This window comes from Sinohyriopsis cumingii, chromosome 14 (assembly GCF_028554795.1).
Source record: "Sinohyriopsis cumingii isolate HCF-2022 chromosome 14, ASM2855479v2, whole genome shotgun sequence".
NCBI lineage: Eukaryota > Metazoa > Mollusca > Bivalvia > Unionida > Unionidae > Sinohyriopsis > Sinohyriopsis cumingii.
This window is the reverse complement of record NC_142974.1, coordinates 84,639,864-84,658,816: the sequence shown is the minus strand read 5'-3', so window position 1 is coordinate 84,658,816 and position 18,953 is coordinate 84,639,864. Positions and strand designations below refer to the sequence as shown.

Genomic DNA, 18,953 nt, shown 5'->3' with positions numbered 1-18,953 from the left:
GTGTATGTATAATCCCAGAATTTTGGTTTGGTTGATTTATTCATCGGTCTAATATTGCAGTCTAGGTGCACCGTTCTAATACCAGGGTTCATATTGTCTCTGAAGGTCTTTGACCGTTTGGGAAAAATTAGGTACCATTTTCAAGGCCTTGAAAGTTTCGGAAAATCAAACTGATTACTCTGGGGTCTTTAAAAGTATCTGAAAATTGAAAAATATCAAACATTTTAATTTAATTCTATAATCAAAAATAAAATTGTCCAATGTTGTTAGATTTAGATGTAGTAGAGTTTTTTTCTGGCTTCTTTCTTTTGAAGACCCGTTCAGTTTCATTTAATCATTAAACAATATTATATTATTTTGTATTCTTTGTTTTCTCATATACAATAAATGTTAGCGAACTTAGGTCTTGGAAATTTTTGGAACGTCTTTGAATTCGTCATTCTTAAATTCTTTTTGAACCCTGTGATAACGCTTTTTTCTGTCTTTGTGTACCATTGTTATGTTGTGTCGATTATGGACGAGACGTTGTAACATATTGGAAGATTGCATTTTATGTCGATGGTCGGTTTGAGGAGCCGTTTGTGGAATAATAACAAACATTTCCAACATGATGGTGTCATACTTTAATACTTTAGGACTAGCGCCCAATGTTCGGTCCTTTCGTTCTGCATAATTGTGTTGACAAGTGGTCTTTCGATTTGGTTGGTTTGTTCATCAATCGGATTGACAATGTAAGTGCGCTTTCTTGATTTGACTTGACATGATTTTGTGAGGTCTTGTGTGGCTTTCTCGGGCTTAGCAGTGTTTAGTTGGACTCTGTTCTTTTAATTTATTCCGTACTACTGGACATTATGTTAGCCTTCTGCTTCACAGTTGATTCCGTATTACTGGCTTATTTGTTTACCAGTTGGTTCCGTACCACTGGATTTTTTATTACCAGTTGGTTCCGTACCACTGGATTTTATGATTACCAGTTGATTCCGTATCACTGGCTTGTGTGTTTACCAGTTGGTTCCCTACCACTGGATTTTGTGATTGCCAGTTGTTTCCCTACCACTGGATTTTATGATTACCAGTTGATTCCGTATTAGTGGCATGTGTGTGTACCAGTTGGTTCCGTACCACTGGATTTTGTGATTACCAGTCGATTCCGTATCACTGGCTTGTGTATTTACCAGTTGGTTCCGTACCATTGGATTGTATGTTTAACATTTGATTACGTATCAGTGACATGTGTGTTTACCAGTTGGTTCCTTATCTTTTACGGTTGCTACGAGTTTCATGTTTGGCGTACTTGGGTCACGCACCTCACTACTTGACACGTGATTAGTCAGTCATTCATGCTTTCTTCTTCCAACACTTCGTTCCATGTTAATGGGTATTGTGTTTCCAAGCTCGTTTAGGCCCACTGACTTGTTGATACTGGTGATGTTGCATTCCGATCCTTAAAACAATGACCCATACTTTTCATAACGTTCAAATTTGGTTCTTTTCTTCATTGTGTCTTTCTTCATATTACCAAGTTTGTGCCTCATCGCACTACAGTGAACAGTGGTGTTCATAACATTCCAATAAGGGTTATTCATTTGCAACGATTGCTACGTAGTAATACAGTGAAATGTATGTAAATAACTTTTTCTGGCATTCGTTACAGCATGCCCCTTACATAGAGGGCTGCGTTGCAAATGGCAGTGAAGAGCCAGACAATCAAGGTCCAAAATCCAAGAGGCGGTGAATAGGCCCATAAAGAAGGCACCATTGTCAACGCCAACGGCCACCATCCCTCAACCTGGATCATCTAGCGAAAGGGCTTGGACGGACCCCAATCTTCTTAATGTTATAACGCAAGAGGTCTCCGACAAGCTCAGCACCCATGTGACACAGGAGATCCATGCCAAGATATGATCAGCTGGTAGCTATGCGCAGGCCGTCCATGGAAAATGGTCCACAAACTGGGTTTCAACTTGGACCCTCCGTAGCAATAGAAAACAAACCAGCAACATCCGTGGTCTCCCGCGCCATAGTGGAAACCAAGGCTTCACTTACAGGTACAGCGGTGGATACAGGTAACGTTGTCCAAATCGTTTCTGCCTCCGGGGGGTATTCACAATCAAAATTTGTACGCTCGTCGTTTACTCCAACTCTAATCCCTGATACAGTTAAGGCAAACAAATGGGCGGACTCATACATAGGTTTTTCTACCCTCATGAATAACTCGCAGGATGCTAGTTTCAAATTTCAGTTAGATACGCATAGTACTGGCCCTGAACTTAGCACTGTTCCAAAAAAAATAGGAACGTCCATATCACAGTATGCTCGCTAAATGTATAAAACACCTGGGTAGGGGGATTTTATGGCAAAAACAGACATATCAAATGCATCAATAGTATTCATATTTGTCCCATGCAATATCATATCAAACATTTCCTACGTCAACAACGATGTTGTAACTCTGATACGAATGGAGGTTCGCCTTCCCACGGACAGACTAGAAAACTGTAATAAATTCTTACATTTATATCTTCCTTGAAATAAAATCACCCTCAAGTGGTTGCAATCCATCATATGTACTCGTAACTTTTCTTGCACACTTGTTTTGCCGCGACAAGCTTTCCTTAGGCGACTCATCAACTTGACAATTAGCATCGCAAAACCACATTAGATTAACAAAAGTGGTGAAGGAAGATTTATGGGACTGGCAAAACGTTTTAAACGGTTTTAACGGTAGATCCTTATTATTACCTGACATTTGGCTGACCTCCGACATGTTTCTGCCTCAGTCGGATACAGTGCCATCCGGGTCACAAACTATTTATATGGCATCTGGGATCAGACATGGGCATATAAAAAAAATATAACGCTTCTAGAATTATACCCCATCGTTCTGGCAGTTGTGGTCTAGGGAAAACACTTATCGAATAAATGTATCTATTTCACACTGACAATCAAGCCTTAGTTGAAACCATAAACAAACCATCCTCTAATGACACAAAGCTCATACATTTCCAAGGGCTGAAAAAATATTTTTCTTGACCACTAGTCCAGGACAAGTGGTTTCAGAAAATTCACTTGTCCCACCTTTCTCATCACCAGCCCCACCTTACATTTAACTAGCCCCACCTTACTTTTCATGGTCCTGAAATGGCAATCACTTGCCGAGATTTGATGAGACGTATTTATTTAATCCATAGAAAAGAAGAAGGAAAAAAAAACCGATATAATATACAACATAATTATTTCTTAAAAGAATTTAATTTTTCAAAAACATTGGTTGTTGTACATTTCGCTTCTTCAGTTTCATGTATATATGTTTTATCTGATGGATTTGAAAATATGTCCATGTATATGTCTGCCACCTGCACTAAGCCAGCAGTTGATAGCAAATTTGTACTCTTGCCTTAAATTAAATATCTTGGTCAGGGCATGACATGCACTGGGTAAGCTGACTTGGACGCTATATAAAGAGTTCACATCGAACAATTTGACCGTGTTCTCTCTATCAGTTTAAATAATCAATATGGCTTTTTCAGATGCATTTGAGAAATGCATAAGGTTAGGTAAAAAGGTTTCAGTTTCTAACCCTTTAATCACTTTTTGTAAGATCGCCATTCCGCCTTGTGTGCTAATTCCTCTTTCAGGTCTCGTGGGTTTCACAGACTTAGAACCATAGGCATCGACTGTGCTTTGCTGGGATATCATTCACTCGACCCGGACTAATCTGTGTCTACCTATCTTTTCGACCGCCAGGAGCGTACGAGGGTACTATAACAGCTCCGGAAAACCAATATCACATTCAGGAAGTACGCGCCTCCGTTTTAAAGTTTCTTTCCAATCCTCCATACATGCTGGATATATCCTAACTAGCGGGGAGTAAGAGGGTACTCAACTGCCCCGGCAATACAGAATTCATCGGTTTAATTTTGATCCACATTTATCTTTTCTTTGATGCTGAACACTTTTGTTGCTTGCCCCACCCTCCTTTTTGTGGCTGCCAGAAATTCAGCAAGCTCTATTTGCTGTATTTCTGTTTATGGCGGTTGCAGGCCCCAAACATGTCTGTATTATATGCTATGTCTCATTGTTTAAGTTCTTAGCACGTTTACGCTATACACTTTGTCCACATAGTTATGTTATGATGCAAATACATAGCAAATATCAGGTTCACTAAGATCATTTATGTTCAATACAAAGTCACGAAAGTGGCCAGCATCAAACATAACGTTTGTCTTTGTTTTAATTATGTACCCATATACTTTGACTTTGTAATATTTGCACGACTGACCCAGGGTATTCTGTCATTTCACTCTCTATCTTCCTCTTGACTCTATCGATGTCGGAAAGAGTAGGCTGGTGCAGGCACATTTCATTTTACAATCTCGTCAAAGAAGTTAATAATACTAACCATCGTTCTTATTCACTTTCGTTCTGAAAATAACTTGTACCCCTCTTCTACATGTGCAAGAACACATCACAGAAATATATATATATATATATATATATATATATATATATATATATATATATATATATATATATATATATATATATAGATAGATATATATATATACATAGATATATAGATAGATATGGGTCTGCGTGTGCGATTGATCAGATCAGTCATATCAACGTTATAAATGAGATACACAAAATAATGGTCCAGCAAATCCTGTCACAGGAGGTTTATTATTACAATAAAACATCTGAATCACTAGTTAGTTCAATCAGATGTGTATTGCATTTATTGACGTAAGATAACAATTGATACGTCATAACAAACGTTTCTGCTATATTTTCCTCATCATGTAAACGTTAGTGGAACTATGAAATAAATTCTGTGCAAACGTTTATAACCTCAGATGACTAATACATGGCTGTTAAAATAAATATGAACGCAGGATAATAATAGACTCAGGGGTTATTAATCAAATAAAACTATTGTTTCAAATGACACCGTAACATGCTGGTTGGGATTAGATTATAACGAACACACATACACCATGTTCTTGAACAAGATGTTTATTCATATGGTGATTAAAACGTAACTAAACCTGACTCCAAACTGATGATCATAAATTGCAACGAAATATTTAGCAAAATTATGCGCACTGAGTTAAACGACGGATCTAATGTTTAATGTACCTTGATGGAACGAATCATAACGACATGCAAATTTGAAGAGTAAAGGCGTATTAATGAATACAAATTATAAAAAAATATAATTAACATGTACATTTAAAGCCATGAATGTCCAATGCTTAGAAATATATTTAGAAAAAAAGGTTTTTCACCTACCACCAAGGGTATCAAAATATGAATTTACACAAGAATAAATGATGTCATGAGTAATGACCGAAGGAGAATAAAGTATGGAAATTTTTACAAATATGGATAAGATTGGATTCACGAGTAGGACGTATACAGATATATATTGCACCAGTTTGGAATGTGCACAATTTGTCTGGGACCCAAACCTTCACCAGAATTTGGAATGGTTTGCACGCATTTGAAAGGGACAAAATAAACGATATTGTATGACATTCTTCGAGTTGAAAATTAAGAATATGTACCTTTATAAACGTCAATCTGTTTGTCATATTTACAACAGTGACATAGGCACAGCTAGGCCAAATTTACCGTGAGAGAGGAGGATTTAGTTATGCAGTATAACGGCATAAGGCTAATCAGTTTAGAGCAATACAATTACTCGCGACTTTGCATAACCTTCTTAGCATAGGGGGCTGAATGTTTCATAAATTCCTATCTAAAATGACGATTCATTCAAATGTCTAAGATAGCTGCGTGTACTCAGCTTTTATTTATCGTACTACTTGCCAAGCAGATTAAAATAATATTCGTTGTTTCATGTTTGCTCATGCATTGGCACTAATAATAATAATAATAATAATAATAATAATAATAATAATACTGTGGTTAGTGTAAAGGATAGCCCTGAAATTAAAGGAAATTCTTAGCAAGTATATCTGCACTTAGGGGAAATTGAACAACGTTAATATGTACCCTATACAATAAAATATAGTCAATTTTATTATCAATAATGCATGCCAATACAGGTTTATCGCACAGATAAAAGTCACCGCTAGCATTTACAAATTTGTATACGTTCATAAAATCTTGTATTGCCTATTAAAATGTTTGTGAAAGTATAGCTTATTAAAGGTGGAAGCATAAAGTGCTTCACTAATGCTGATAATTATTTCATAAATTCTACCGGCGTTACTGAAAGATGTTTGTAAATAATTTGCTCTAGCTTTTGGTTCCAATATCTAATTGGTTTTGCTCGACTATTTACTTCTTGTACTGATATTATATACAGACAAAAACAAACAGTAAGCTGTTATGGTATTATAGTATTTAAGGCTTTTGTGGTACAAACAGCTTTTCTGATACAAATAAAATTCTTAATCATACTACTACTATTACTACTACTACTAATAATAATGAGGACTTTGTGTAGAGCCTAATCTTCAGAAGCTCTAAGCGCTTTACAACATTAGACATCTCCTATGAGATAAAAAAATCAACATCTAGTGGCATGATTACCAAAACAAGCACCATGAAATTAGAAAACATTAAAAAACATGCTGAGAATATTTAAGGTAGGAAACTTTATTAGGTCTTTAAGTTTGTTCTTGCAGTCGAAAAAAGGCAGTTTTGAGATCACCGTGTCTTTGTGTCTAAGTTCAGTGGGCATTTCATTCCACGTATTCTGGGCTTTGGTACGCAAAAGAACGCTGTAATTCATCTAAGAGTTGTTTTTGAAAGAGATGAGATTGATATAAATCATTCAATAGTTTGATGTTGCTATATAACAACACCTTTGCTGACTTTTCTCGGTAAGATGCAAAGTGTTTGGACACAAATTACAGCAATTGCAGCAGCATATAAAATATGGGAAAATTGACCCAAACATTTTATTTCACCCCTTAATAGTTTTTATACTTTTGTCGATGCTATTATAAAGAGGTGATTTACTATTGTAGGTCCAGGATGGTGTTATCAATACGGATACATCTGAGGGCTCATATCCTTGAACAATTTACTTGTAGTACAATTATCAATATTTGACTGCTCTTGTGATGAGTTAGCATGTATTAACGTTGCAACATACAATCATTACGGAACATCACTAATGTAACCCCTAGCCTGTATATCATTTCGTCTTATTATGCTTGATAAAATAAAAAATAAAACAATTTGAAAGGATTTCTGTCGTTTTAGTTATAAAATTGATACTTAACTTCATATATTGAATCATAAATCTGTGTAATTGGATAGGTAAGTAATTGTATAGGCAAGTGATCTTCTTTGTTTGGGCCCCGAGTGGCCGAGTGGTCTAAAGCGCTCTCCGTTACGGATCATTGCCATCTCACCTCTGTCTGCGTGGTTCAAGTCTCGGATTCGGCTAATGTCGATATGTGAGAAAGCTTGCCAGTAGCTTCTCGTGGGTCGGTGGTTCTTTCCGGGTATTTCCCGGGTTCTTCCTCCACCATTAATACTGGCCGCCATGTGTGGCCTATCGTGTGCTGAAAAATGGCGTTAAACCCACAACAGCAACAACAACAACAATCTTCTTTGTACGTGCAGTGAATTACCGCTAGTCGCCTAATTACTCGTAAATAGCTTCTTAAAAGACACCTTGATTCAGATCCTGATTGTTTAGCAGAAATTTACAAACAATAAACAAAGAATGTTTATAAATGATTCAAAATTTAGTCTATAATATGCTCACAAACAAGCAAGTCATGCGTAACAATTGTGTCATGCGTCGGTCAGCGACTTAGACATACATTGCCTACTGAAAATTCTGAAATAGATTTTCCGCATGTCTGGACTACATCTTCATCAGAATGTGTGATTGAGTTCTTCAATAGCAAATTATTTTGTCATTTTGGCCATTCGAATTCCAGATCTTGTATAGGATACGGGTACAGTGTTATCAAAATGGCTGATGTGCCGTCCAATACTAGTCCTCTATATATTATTTCGACTGAACTAAAATGATTTTAGGTAGAAATCTCAGCGACGATGTAGATGTCGCTTACATCGGTTCGAACATCATGATACAAACATTCGGAGAGAGGAGTTGGTTATTCAGTGAACAATATATACAAATGATCGTAATTTGAATCAGCCGTCCATGTAGTTTAATAATTTTTTTATACCTTTCTTCTATTCCACTAGATAGATGGATATAGTTCAGAAAAATCGACAACAAAATTAATAAACAAAATAAATCAAAATGAGCTAAAATAACAAAGAAAAGAAAATATTAAAAATAATTCAGTACGTGTAAGCTGCGCATGTTCTCAACTAGTATGAGATCTACGGCGTCAACCTCCACAACATGCTAATGACTTTCGGAAAATCCCACTTTCAACCCACTTGATCGAATAATGTAATCATATACAATTCTTGTCTTGGCATCCGTCCGTCTACGGGAGACGATGGCGTAGCTCCAAAGTACGATTTTGCTTATCCTTCTTTTTAGCTCTCTTTTCAGCTTGTTTTATTCTTCTCTATTCCTCTACGTTTTGAACTCCCTGCCTGACAGCTAGACGCCAGCTGGAACTGTTGTTTGCACAGCTCTCCCAGTCGTTGAAATTGATGTTTGCTGTCTTCATATCCTTCTTGCAAACATCTTTGTAGCGCAGATGTGGTCGTCCAGTTGGTCGTGCACCTTCTGCTAACTACCTATATAACAGGTCCTTGGGAATGCGACCTGGGTCCATTCTCTTGACATGGCCAAGCCAGCGAAGGCGTCTCTCGCTGAGTATGCTGTTCATGTTGGTAATCATAAACAATAGCAGTTACTTAAGAGCAGGAAATATGCAACAAAAAACTATTATTTACTTACGTTGATTTCACAACTTTGAAAACCCGATATGTGTTATGAACATATTGTACATTGATATTGAAAGAATATGCTCACAAACAAGCAAGTATAGAAATCATATTGTAAGGAAACATTGATTCTTATCAAATGGAAAAGAAACATTTGATGTAATATCATGATAGACTGAGTGAAAAACCAAGAATCTCTATAATTGATGAACGGCCTGAACCTAGAATACATCAACTCTTTTCTCTTCACAATATTGGAAAACCGATACGTGTTAGGTATATTTGTTACATTGATATTAAAATAATATTGTAAGGTTATGGCAAAAAATCGCTTTAACGTGGAAAAATAATGAAGATAGAACAAAGTAAATAATGCGTCTTGAACAGTTGTAGCGATCCAGTGATCTTCGAAACGATCCGGAACATTTCCTCTTAATAGGAAACGCAATCATGAGATACTTCACCGTTTATGCAATACATTTTTTAAACGTAAGAAAAATTCTGTTATGCTTCCCTTTAAAAACTTGTTTCGTACAGAACTGTCCTGTGCGCATGGTGTCATAGACTAAAGCGACACAATTATGTCACATACAAAAATAGGTAATAATAAATTTAAAATTCACATGACATAACTAGTTGTCTTACATAAATTCCTTTAGCTGGGATTTGCATAATGACAGTAGAAAAACATAGTATTCCTGAATCCAGGTGGGTAATATGTAGTTTAATAAACTGGATGCGCTTTGATAGCCAATCGAATATGATGCACAAAGCACAATCAAAGTCGGGTGTGATGTACTAAGCACAGTTGGACCTTACCTCATCTTCAAATGCCTCATCTTTCTTTGACAAGGGTTTGTCAAATAACAATATCACAATCCAATAAAACCCCTCATGAACGTTCTGTTTATGTTAAAGTTTCAAAACATTGGGTCAGATATTACCAAATATCAAGCATATATATATATATATATATATATATATATATATATATATATATATATATATATATATATATATATATATATATATATATATATATATAGAATGAATATATCGTCCTAATATGTCGTCATCGCCTCTGCAGATCATCGGTTGAATCTATAAAAAAAAGATTTCCCCAGTACATACTTTAGTGAAGACAAACCCTAATTTAGTAACCTTCTTAACACAAGTTTTTTGCATTCCATTCGAAACCGTCTATCCATGACGCCATAAATAAATGGATTTACCATGAAGTTTATTGCAAACGTTCTCCAGAAAAGCTGATAGAACAGAGTGCTTGTATTGTCGAGAGTGTCTACGAATTCTTTAAAGAGAAATGTCATTACTTCGAGAGAAAGGAATGGCGCGAAACTCAACACAAAGAAAATCGTGACAGCAAATAAGGTCTTAGATACTCGTATGGTTTTTGCGGTGTCAGACAGCTTCTTAAGGTTGTTTTCCTTCTTAGCTTTATTGATAATTCTTCCAAGATTTTTAACATGTCTTGTGTCATGTGATAAGTGAAGTTTAGTTTGAGGTATAATCCTTTCTGATACTATTTCTGTTGAATTCGTCTCCGCTATGCAAGATGACGTATTGGGTTCGTTAATGTAAGACGCATCATTTTTTTTCATTGCATTTTTATGCTTTCTTACCTGAAGCCACACCAAAGTATAAAAAAGAGACATTGATACTGTTAAGATAATAAAAATAGAGCAGAGAAACATACTGTAGCCAGTAGGAAACTTTGTATCCTTGTGCGTATCGTCGGGAAAGCATGATATTCCGGTGATATTTGCAATCCCCGTCTCTACAGTACTTTCACCGTACATGACAAAACAAGGAATAGAGAAGATGAAACTAACGCACGCGATGATCCCACAAATAATTTTTATCCGTTTTATGGAAAACTGGTTTCCGTGTGGCCTGCATATCCGTTTGTACCTATCTAATGCGATCACAAATAGGATCAGGACTGATATCAAAGCAGTGAAATAAGTAAACGCACTGAGACTCTTGCAGGCTAGCGTGCTTGTGAACTTGTATGGATGGGTTAAAGATCCTATCTGAAATGGATCTCCAATTATGCAAAATGTGATATCAGCTAGGGCGAGGAAGATTATAAAATATCTGTGTGTGGAGTTTTTCGCTTTGAGGACGAAGATGTTGATATATAGAACAAGTGCATTACCGACTGTCCCGACCACCATGGCGATGGACATAAATATTGTTACTGGAATTAACAACTGCACTTCTCTCTCGTTCAGTTCATCCAATGTCCAATTCTTTCCTTTTGGAAGATCTTTCAAAGGAGTAAACATTGTGAATTGGAGAAGAATATGTTGATCAAAAACTTCAATATGACTTTAACTTTCAGAGCAAAAATATTATTTCAGCCGTCTTCTGTATTAACTTAGAGGTTTTTGTTTTTTCCTTATGGATGAATCACATTTATGCTGAAATAAAAAAAAACAGCAACAATGTACATGGTATTAAAATGGTTGATGATCAAGTAGTTAAAAAGATTGTATCTACCTCAATCAATGATCATTTTGCAGCATCATTACCCATATATTTAGCATGTAATAACATAAAACTGTTTTAATAATAAAACCGGTTGTATGTTTGGTTTCACATTTGTAATATTTCTACTTGAAAAATTACAATGTTTACATTATTTCCAAGTTTGGGAATGGTATCTTTATGCGATCGAGTTATGTGGTACTAATGTTCGTGATCGTTTAGAGAGAATTTGTACAATTGCTGACAAATATAAAACCATATGTAGATTAATTCTTTATAGGTAATGATCATGCACGTTTACAAAATCATAACGAACATCATACATTTTGTATCGACGATACATAAAAAAAATCCGAACTATAAAAGATACTCTTATTACTGGTCATAAATCCTTGCTGCAGCTTTAGCGTAAATCCAACCCGTGGATTAATATTACGGCCATGACTAAAGAAAAACAATATAAGAGGTGTTAACTCGTCGTGCTCAACTTATCAAGCAGTAATGCCCGTCTCACGAGCGTGTTGAGCAAATTATAATCATATTTTGTTTGAAATGATTCGTCCGGAAGGGTAAATTGTTGGAAAGTCGTTAAGAAATACGAAGAATTGAATAAATATGAATAAAGGAAACCCTTATAAAATACAGATACAATTAAACCTTTTGTTACTTCCTTCTCCCCACCACCAATAGATTAGGGAACTAACCGAAGAAATTATTATATATTTTTGCTACGATCAAAGCAAATGCATATTCAGTTTCCCAGAATTGCATACATGATGTGACATCATGGAATAACCACTTATTTTTCACCTTTCCTTATCTTTAAATTAGCTTAATCGAAACTTTCCTAAGACTATGACCATGTTAATGTTTTCTATCTATCTTTCTTTCTTTTCTTTATTTTGTTTCCTTAGCATATGTAGCATAACCAGAGAAAAGACAAAAATATGTAATATGTAGCAATAAATGTGGTGCTTTCAGATTATTTTAAATTGAAATATTGAAAACGAATACTTATCCTCTTTTCTAGTCATTACATATTAAAAGTTATACGCTGTTATTAGTGTTATTGATATGTTATGAGAGTGGTGGCCCAAACTGAACAGTAAGCAGCGCTATTTTAAGAAATTCAAATAAATAAATAAATAATCACCAAACTTCATAAATGTATGTAATCATACCTGTGCGATTTGAAGGTCAGATATATTTCCTTCACTTAAAATTGACTTTACATTATTTGAAACAATTCATTATGATAAAGATATGAATAGATGGATTGATCATGCTGACGATATGGTATATTCGTACATACCTCAACTTTTTATCACATTATGCTTATCTTGAATGGTTTCAGAGTTGAATTTCTTAATTCAATTCAAACAGCTCCACTGTAGAGATTCGTTCCTAATTTGAGCATTCACAAAACCTGCTTGAATCAAATACTTATATGCGGACAGGTTATCCGGGACAATACAATGTTAAATCCTGTTAGCTATCAATTGAATCATTTCCTGAAGAGTTCTTGTATTACTCTTCCCAGGCGATCGTATTACAGGATATTACCACATTATTTGTATGATATCCTTCATGAGTTAATTTCACTTATCCTTTAAGTTGAAGCATTTAGTACATTTTAGTGGAAGCGTTGTTTCTCAGAGAAATGGGTTATGAATTATAAAGTCCCCTTTCTCTGTATTTAGGACGGTTAGACAATATGTTCAATTATAAAATATAATAACTCATCGTTGAAATGTAAATTGCAAAATATACTTAACATAGTACTTTCATAATTGGAGAAAATTAAATTCATCCTTATATCTCTCTTTCTCTTCCTTTCTCTGTCCTACAGTCTGGTTCTGTCTGTTTGTCTGTCTGTCTGTCTGTCTGTCTGTCTGTCTATCTATCTATATATATATATATATATATATATATATATATATATATATATATATATATATATATATATATATATATATATATATATATATATGTTGGTAAGACTGGATTTCTAACTGGCATAAGTTTCAATAAGCATAAACAATTATAAGTTTTGTTTCAATGAACTATGACATTCAATTTGGTATTTTTTTGTCAAATTTGTAGGTGATTATTGATGTGAATCTTTCTGATTAGATACATGTCTCGATTACAATTAAAGGAATTGAATATTTTGTGATGAAATGAATTAAGATGATATGTTTTTTACGTGTGGATAAAACCTGGCATATTTGTGTCTTTAATGTAGTTTATTGTATAAACGAATATAAATATACACAGAGATGACTATTTTACAATAGATACTACATGGGCATGTTAAACTAAACAGGAACATTGCATGTTTTGAAGACGTTATCACAAATTAAAGCAAAGAGGGATATGAATCTAATCAAGTGTATGAATTCATTGTCCGATATTGTTATGAACGAGGTTTGACTTAATTCCTTTTTAGTCCTGTTATCACCAGAGGCACACAGGCTGAATATAATTTCCAAATCTGGCAAGGGTTTATTGATGTTACCCTGAAATATGAGCTAAGGAAGTTGACTAATTTGTCATAGTTAAAAACATTGGTCGCTTTGATTATGTAAATGTGTACGCTAGCTACGTGCGCATAACAATTGATTAATCTATGGTTTTGAGTTCCGCTGACATTATACGTTTGAGACTAAATGAAAACGAGTCGTTTATATTATAAAACATGTTAATGGCATGACACGCAAACGGTAGTATCCTGTTATTCATATTGAATATAGATCATTGGTTTGCAATAGCTTTCGATTAACTGTTGAGTCATGGACAACTTTTGATAACTTGTCTATTGTTGTTGCTTAAGGTTTACTTAAGCTTAGGAGCTGTTAGCCCGTACAGAAGAAACAAAAAGTCTTTAGTTATGTAAGAAGTGGAACAAAATAACACTTCTCCGAAACTTCACATGATATTGGCGTCTGTGGTCTGTCCATTCTGCTCCTCGTTACAATGTTTATACCTTTGAAAGATCTTGCAGAAGGAAGAAATTGGATGTTGGATTAACTCAATGACATAGATGTGCAACTGTTACTTCCCGTAGTTAAATTTATTTCTATCCCAATGGTCGTCGGGATAGTCTGCAATGCACTTGTTCTATATGTCCATATATCCGATTTCAAACTGGAAACCTCCACCCACACTTATTTTATATCCTTCTTGGCTTTGTCGCATATTACATTTTGCATGATTTGCGATCCATTTGTAATCGGAGTTTTAACCCATCCAAACAGGTTTGAAAATGCATTTTCTTGCAAAAGTCTCCGCGCATTTACATATTTCGATATTTTGGTATCTATCCTAGTTCTATCCGTGATTGCTCTTGATAGATACAGAAGTATATGCAGACCAGAAGGAAGCCAATTTTTCGTAAGAGGGATCAAAGTTATTGTAGGAATCATCATGTTTCCTATGTTTTACATTTCGTATTCCGTGCTTTATCTTTTATGGAAGAAACACCGTGGAAATCGGAGATGCAAATATCACAGATTTTCAATGTTGTATCGATGATAGTTACATGGATACGCTGTTTCCAAATGTTTATGTCACCTTTGTCTACATTGATTTCATTATCTTCACTGCAACATTATCTGTATTCTATACATTGGTATGACGTCAAATAAGAAAGCATAAACATTCAAGGGCACGCGCATTATTACATGTCATCTAACCGAACGAGTCACATTGCACAGCAGAAGCGAATGGAGTAGAAATGGTCTCACCCCCTACACAGCAAGAACAGAACAACATATCTGATGATGAAACAAACGTCAATGATTCTGGAAAATGCATGAATGAATACACCAAGAAGAACAAACATAAAAAGCAAGCTGAATCAACAAAGACCATACGCGCATCCAAGGTGCTCTTTGCAGTCACAGCTTTACTTAAGTTGAGTTTTGCCACGTTTCTTTCTTTGAAACTATTTACCTTTTTCGATGAAAAATTCAAAGAAGATCTGGGCAATACAATCACAATGTTTTATCAGCTGTTCTTGAGAATCTTTGCAATACATTTCATGGTAATTCCATATTTTTATGGTGTCATGGATAGGGGGTTTCGAATGGAATACAATAAACCTGTGTCGAAAAGATAATTATTTTAAGGTAGTTATTTAGTTTTTAAAAGACATGGTATGTGTTTCACACTAGACTCAGGTTTTGATCTATTGGAGTCTTGACCATACATTAGAAAAATATACATGTTCAGAAAACGTAATAACTTTTTTAATTATCAGGTAATATGTGGGCAGGTAGGTTTTGATAAGTGTAGATAGTTCTGAAGGAATTATTGATACCCGATACATCATTTATTCGATATATTCTACTGAAATGGATTTCAGACCCGCCAAAATGATACTGGTGGAAACATACTGACTAGCAACATGTTTTTTTAAAGGATAGTATACACCTTTCCTTGACCCCGTGATATAAGACTTTGAGATATTTTGAACAAATCGCAACTAACACTTATTGTTTTGAGTCAATGTCATATGATATTAAATTACAGCGTCTGCACATGTAAATCTAGCAATGCCTTTATTTGTGAAAATTCTTGTCATGTAGTGTTGCCTTATATGGAATAGTTACGTTGCATAAAATATTGTAATATCACTTTTTGTATTTATTTAATGCGCGAAAATATCACCATCCACTGAAAACAGCGTTACAATTAAACTGATTTACGTTTTAGAACAGCGCATCGGTCTTGGAGCATGTAAAAAGCGAAGTGGATGAAAGGACGTTGTTACCTCGGTTCCAGCGGCTCATCAGCGGTGTGCTGTAACACCTTTTCACTTGTTTGTCTGCTCATAATACAATCAAATATATATTTTCATGGGAATTATATTTCTCTTACAGATGACCTTTCTGCACATCACAAATTAATTATCATATTTATTGTACATCACATGCTGTCTATTACTACTATTGTTTGGAGTATAGGGACAGTGCATGAGGGAACGAAGTGGAAGTTAGAGTGAGTCCTGATTATGCTTGCACTGTTATATTCCACATAATAATGCAACAGTTTAATCCTGAAGTCGATGCAGTAGTTGTGGAAAACTGAAAACAAACGTCATTTACAAGTGCTTATTTCTAACATAAATTATATTAATATAAACTGTTAGAGTCATAAGAAACATTCATTTTATATTATATATATTCAATGCTTATCTGCACAGCACAACAAACCGGCAGCTGAAGAGATTTTAACGTAGAAGAAAATCCTACAACAATGTTAAAAGTGCCAAACGTTTGCGTATCCTTGATAATAATAATGCGATCATTTTGAAACACATTTATAAATGCATCGAAAAATCCAAGTATAGGAATGGTAAATCAGATTAGATGTTTTTGTCGAAAAAGCATACAATACAGTTAAATTTCAGTTTGTTATGCACTGCGTACCATTGTTTAGAGAACTAATTAATTCCTATTACATTTTAACCTCTACATCATACTGAAGACAGCAGCCAACTTTATGAATTTACTATTTTAACATCAACAGCATATATTTTCAACAGAATTTGGCGGATTCCTATTAAATAAAATATAACACAGGGCAAAGAGATACATAACTGTTTAGTTCACTACCATTGCTTAGAAAGATCAGGCCAATTTAACTATACTAGCTGTGTAATTATGTCGATGTCGGTGTGGTTGTGGACAAGCAAACGAAATGTAGAACAATTCAGGAAAGACTCGATCGAAATCGGACTCAATTAGACTTTATTAAAAATTAAATAAAGTTGTAAGCCCATTAGGGATTGAAGCGGATAATAATTAGAGCAAGAAGTATCGAAGTGTCCGGGCAATGTGTGTCATTCAATAATATTTCATATATTCCATTAACCATTTCATAAGTCCATTGGGGCCCCGAGTGGCCGAGTGGTCTAAAGCGCTCTTCGTTACGGATCACTGCCATCTCACCTCTGTCTGCGGCGGTTCGAGTCTAAGATTCAGCCAATGTGGGCATGTGAGAAAGCTTGCCAGTAGCTTCTCGTGGGTCGGTGGTTCTTTCCGGGGTTTTCCGGGTTCTTCCTCCACCATTAATACTGGCCGCCATGTATAGCCTATCGTGCTGAAAAATGGCGTTAAACCCCACAACAACAACAACACATAAGTCCATTAACCACTTCATATGTCCCATTAACCACTTCCTCATGGCAGGAATTATTTAGGTCATGATCGTATATCTTTTCGTTTTGCACAGTGATACGTACCAAAAATATTTCTGGTAGAGACTTGGTAAATATTGTACAATGTAGCTGAGATGATTCTTCATGGGTTCACAATATTAAATTACGATCTAAATTGCTATCAATAAGTTCATTGACCCATCCTACAGTTTATTGACAACCATCATAAACTAGTGACTAACATTAGTACCTAGTACGTTGTGACTATACCCCGCACCTACAAACAGCTATTAACGGATAGGAAGTTATGTTAAGTAAGGTTGTTGGAAAAATAACGAGGATTTCAACCTAAGTATTAACAGACATTTTCACAGGAAATGAAGACATGCTTGTATTGGACGAGTTTCTTACTTATAATAGTAACTGAACAATGAATCAATACTATCTAAATATAGAATTTATACAAACATGAGCAGTGTATAATTCATCCATCTGTACTCTATATTTATGAATAATTTCCACTCGTCCAGCGATCAGGACATATTTCTGGTTCAACAGCACTAGTCGATTGGTCACGTAATCACCACACATGATCCGCCTTCCCACTCTGCCGAAGGATCTTGTGAGATTCATTATACCATGCAGACCTGTTGATCTTGATATTTTGTTCCCATCCTGTTGATGTACTAATACCGTAGTTCTTGCCAACGTCACGATCGACAGCATACGATTTGCACTACACCTTGATAATTTATACGACTCACAATTGCATTCAGCTAAACATATTATATCCGAGTCATTTGGTAAAAGACACGGTTAAATACGAATACAATTATGCACGCTATGCATTTGGGCACATGAATTGGCTCAATTATAGATTTAGTAGTTCATCATGAATTATTTTAAGACATTTGTATTATAGTAATCACGCTTTAAGAAGAATGTGTCTGAGAAGACAATATATCTTACTTATCATTCATGCATGCAATTAATTTCATTTTGTCCAGTTAAAAAAATGGTTAACTCGATGCAGGATATAGTTGTCTGATAGCATGGCGTTATATCATATAGATCGGAGTTTCGTTGAAATTTAGAGTACATTCTAAAACATCATATATAACAATCCTTGCAAATAAACTGACTCTTAGAACGTCGTGACAAAACTGGTATTGTGATAGTACTGTTAAACCTTATACTATAAGCACCCTGGTTATGGCAAAATCCACGCCAGAAACTTAAGATTTTCTCATTGCGAGTACTTCGCTGTTGCCGAATTGTGTATCTGAACTCAGTATTTCGAAATGGATAAAGTCGAAAATGAACAACCGTCGGGTAATGCTGTTCGCGGTAACTAAATCGATTAAAGTCTTGTAAATATATAATGCATAAACAGTAAGTACAAACAATTTTGATGGCAATA

At 35.1% G+C, this 18,953-nt stretch overlaps 2 long non-coding RNA genes across 3 annotated transcripts; one reads left to right on the top strand and one right to left on the bottom strand.

Annotated features, from left to right (window-relative positions):
- The first annotated feature begins 995 nt into the window (after window positions 1–995).
- LOC149784269 (uncharacterized) lies at window positions 996–4,459 on the top strand. Of its 2 annotated transcripts, none has more exons than XR_016414122.1 (2): window positions 996–2,048; window positions 3,639–4,459. It is a non-coding gene; the product is annotated as an uncharacterized LOC149784269 (long non-coding RNA). The 2 variants fall into 2 exon arrangements; XR_016414121.1 differs by having other exon boundaries at window positions 1,003–2,066.
- Window positions 4,460–4,996: 537 nt separating this feature from the next.
- On the bottom strand, window positions 4,997–12,805 carry LOC149784268 (uncharacterized). Its single transcript, XR_016413830.1, has 2 exons — window positions 12,683–12,805; window positions 4,997–11,303 (listed from the first exon to the last, which is right to left on the bottom strand). It is a non-coding gene; the product is annotated as an uncharacterized LOC149784268 (long non-coding RNA).
- Between the last annotated feature and the right edge of the window lie 6,148 nt (window positions 12,806–18,953).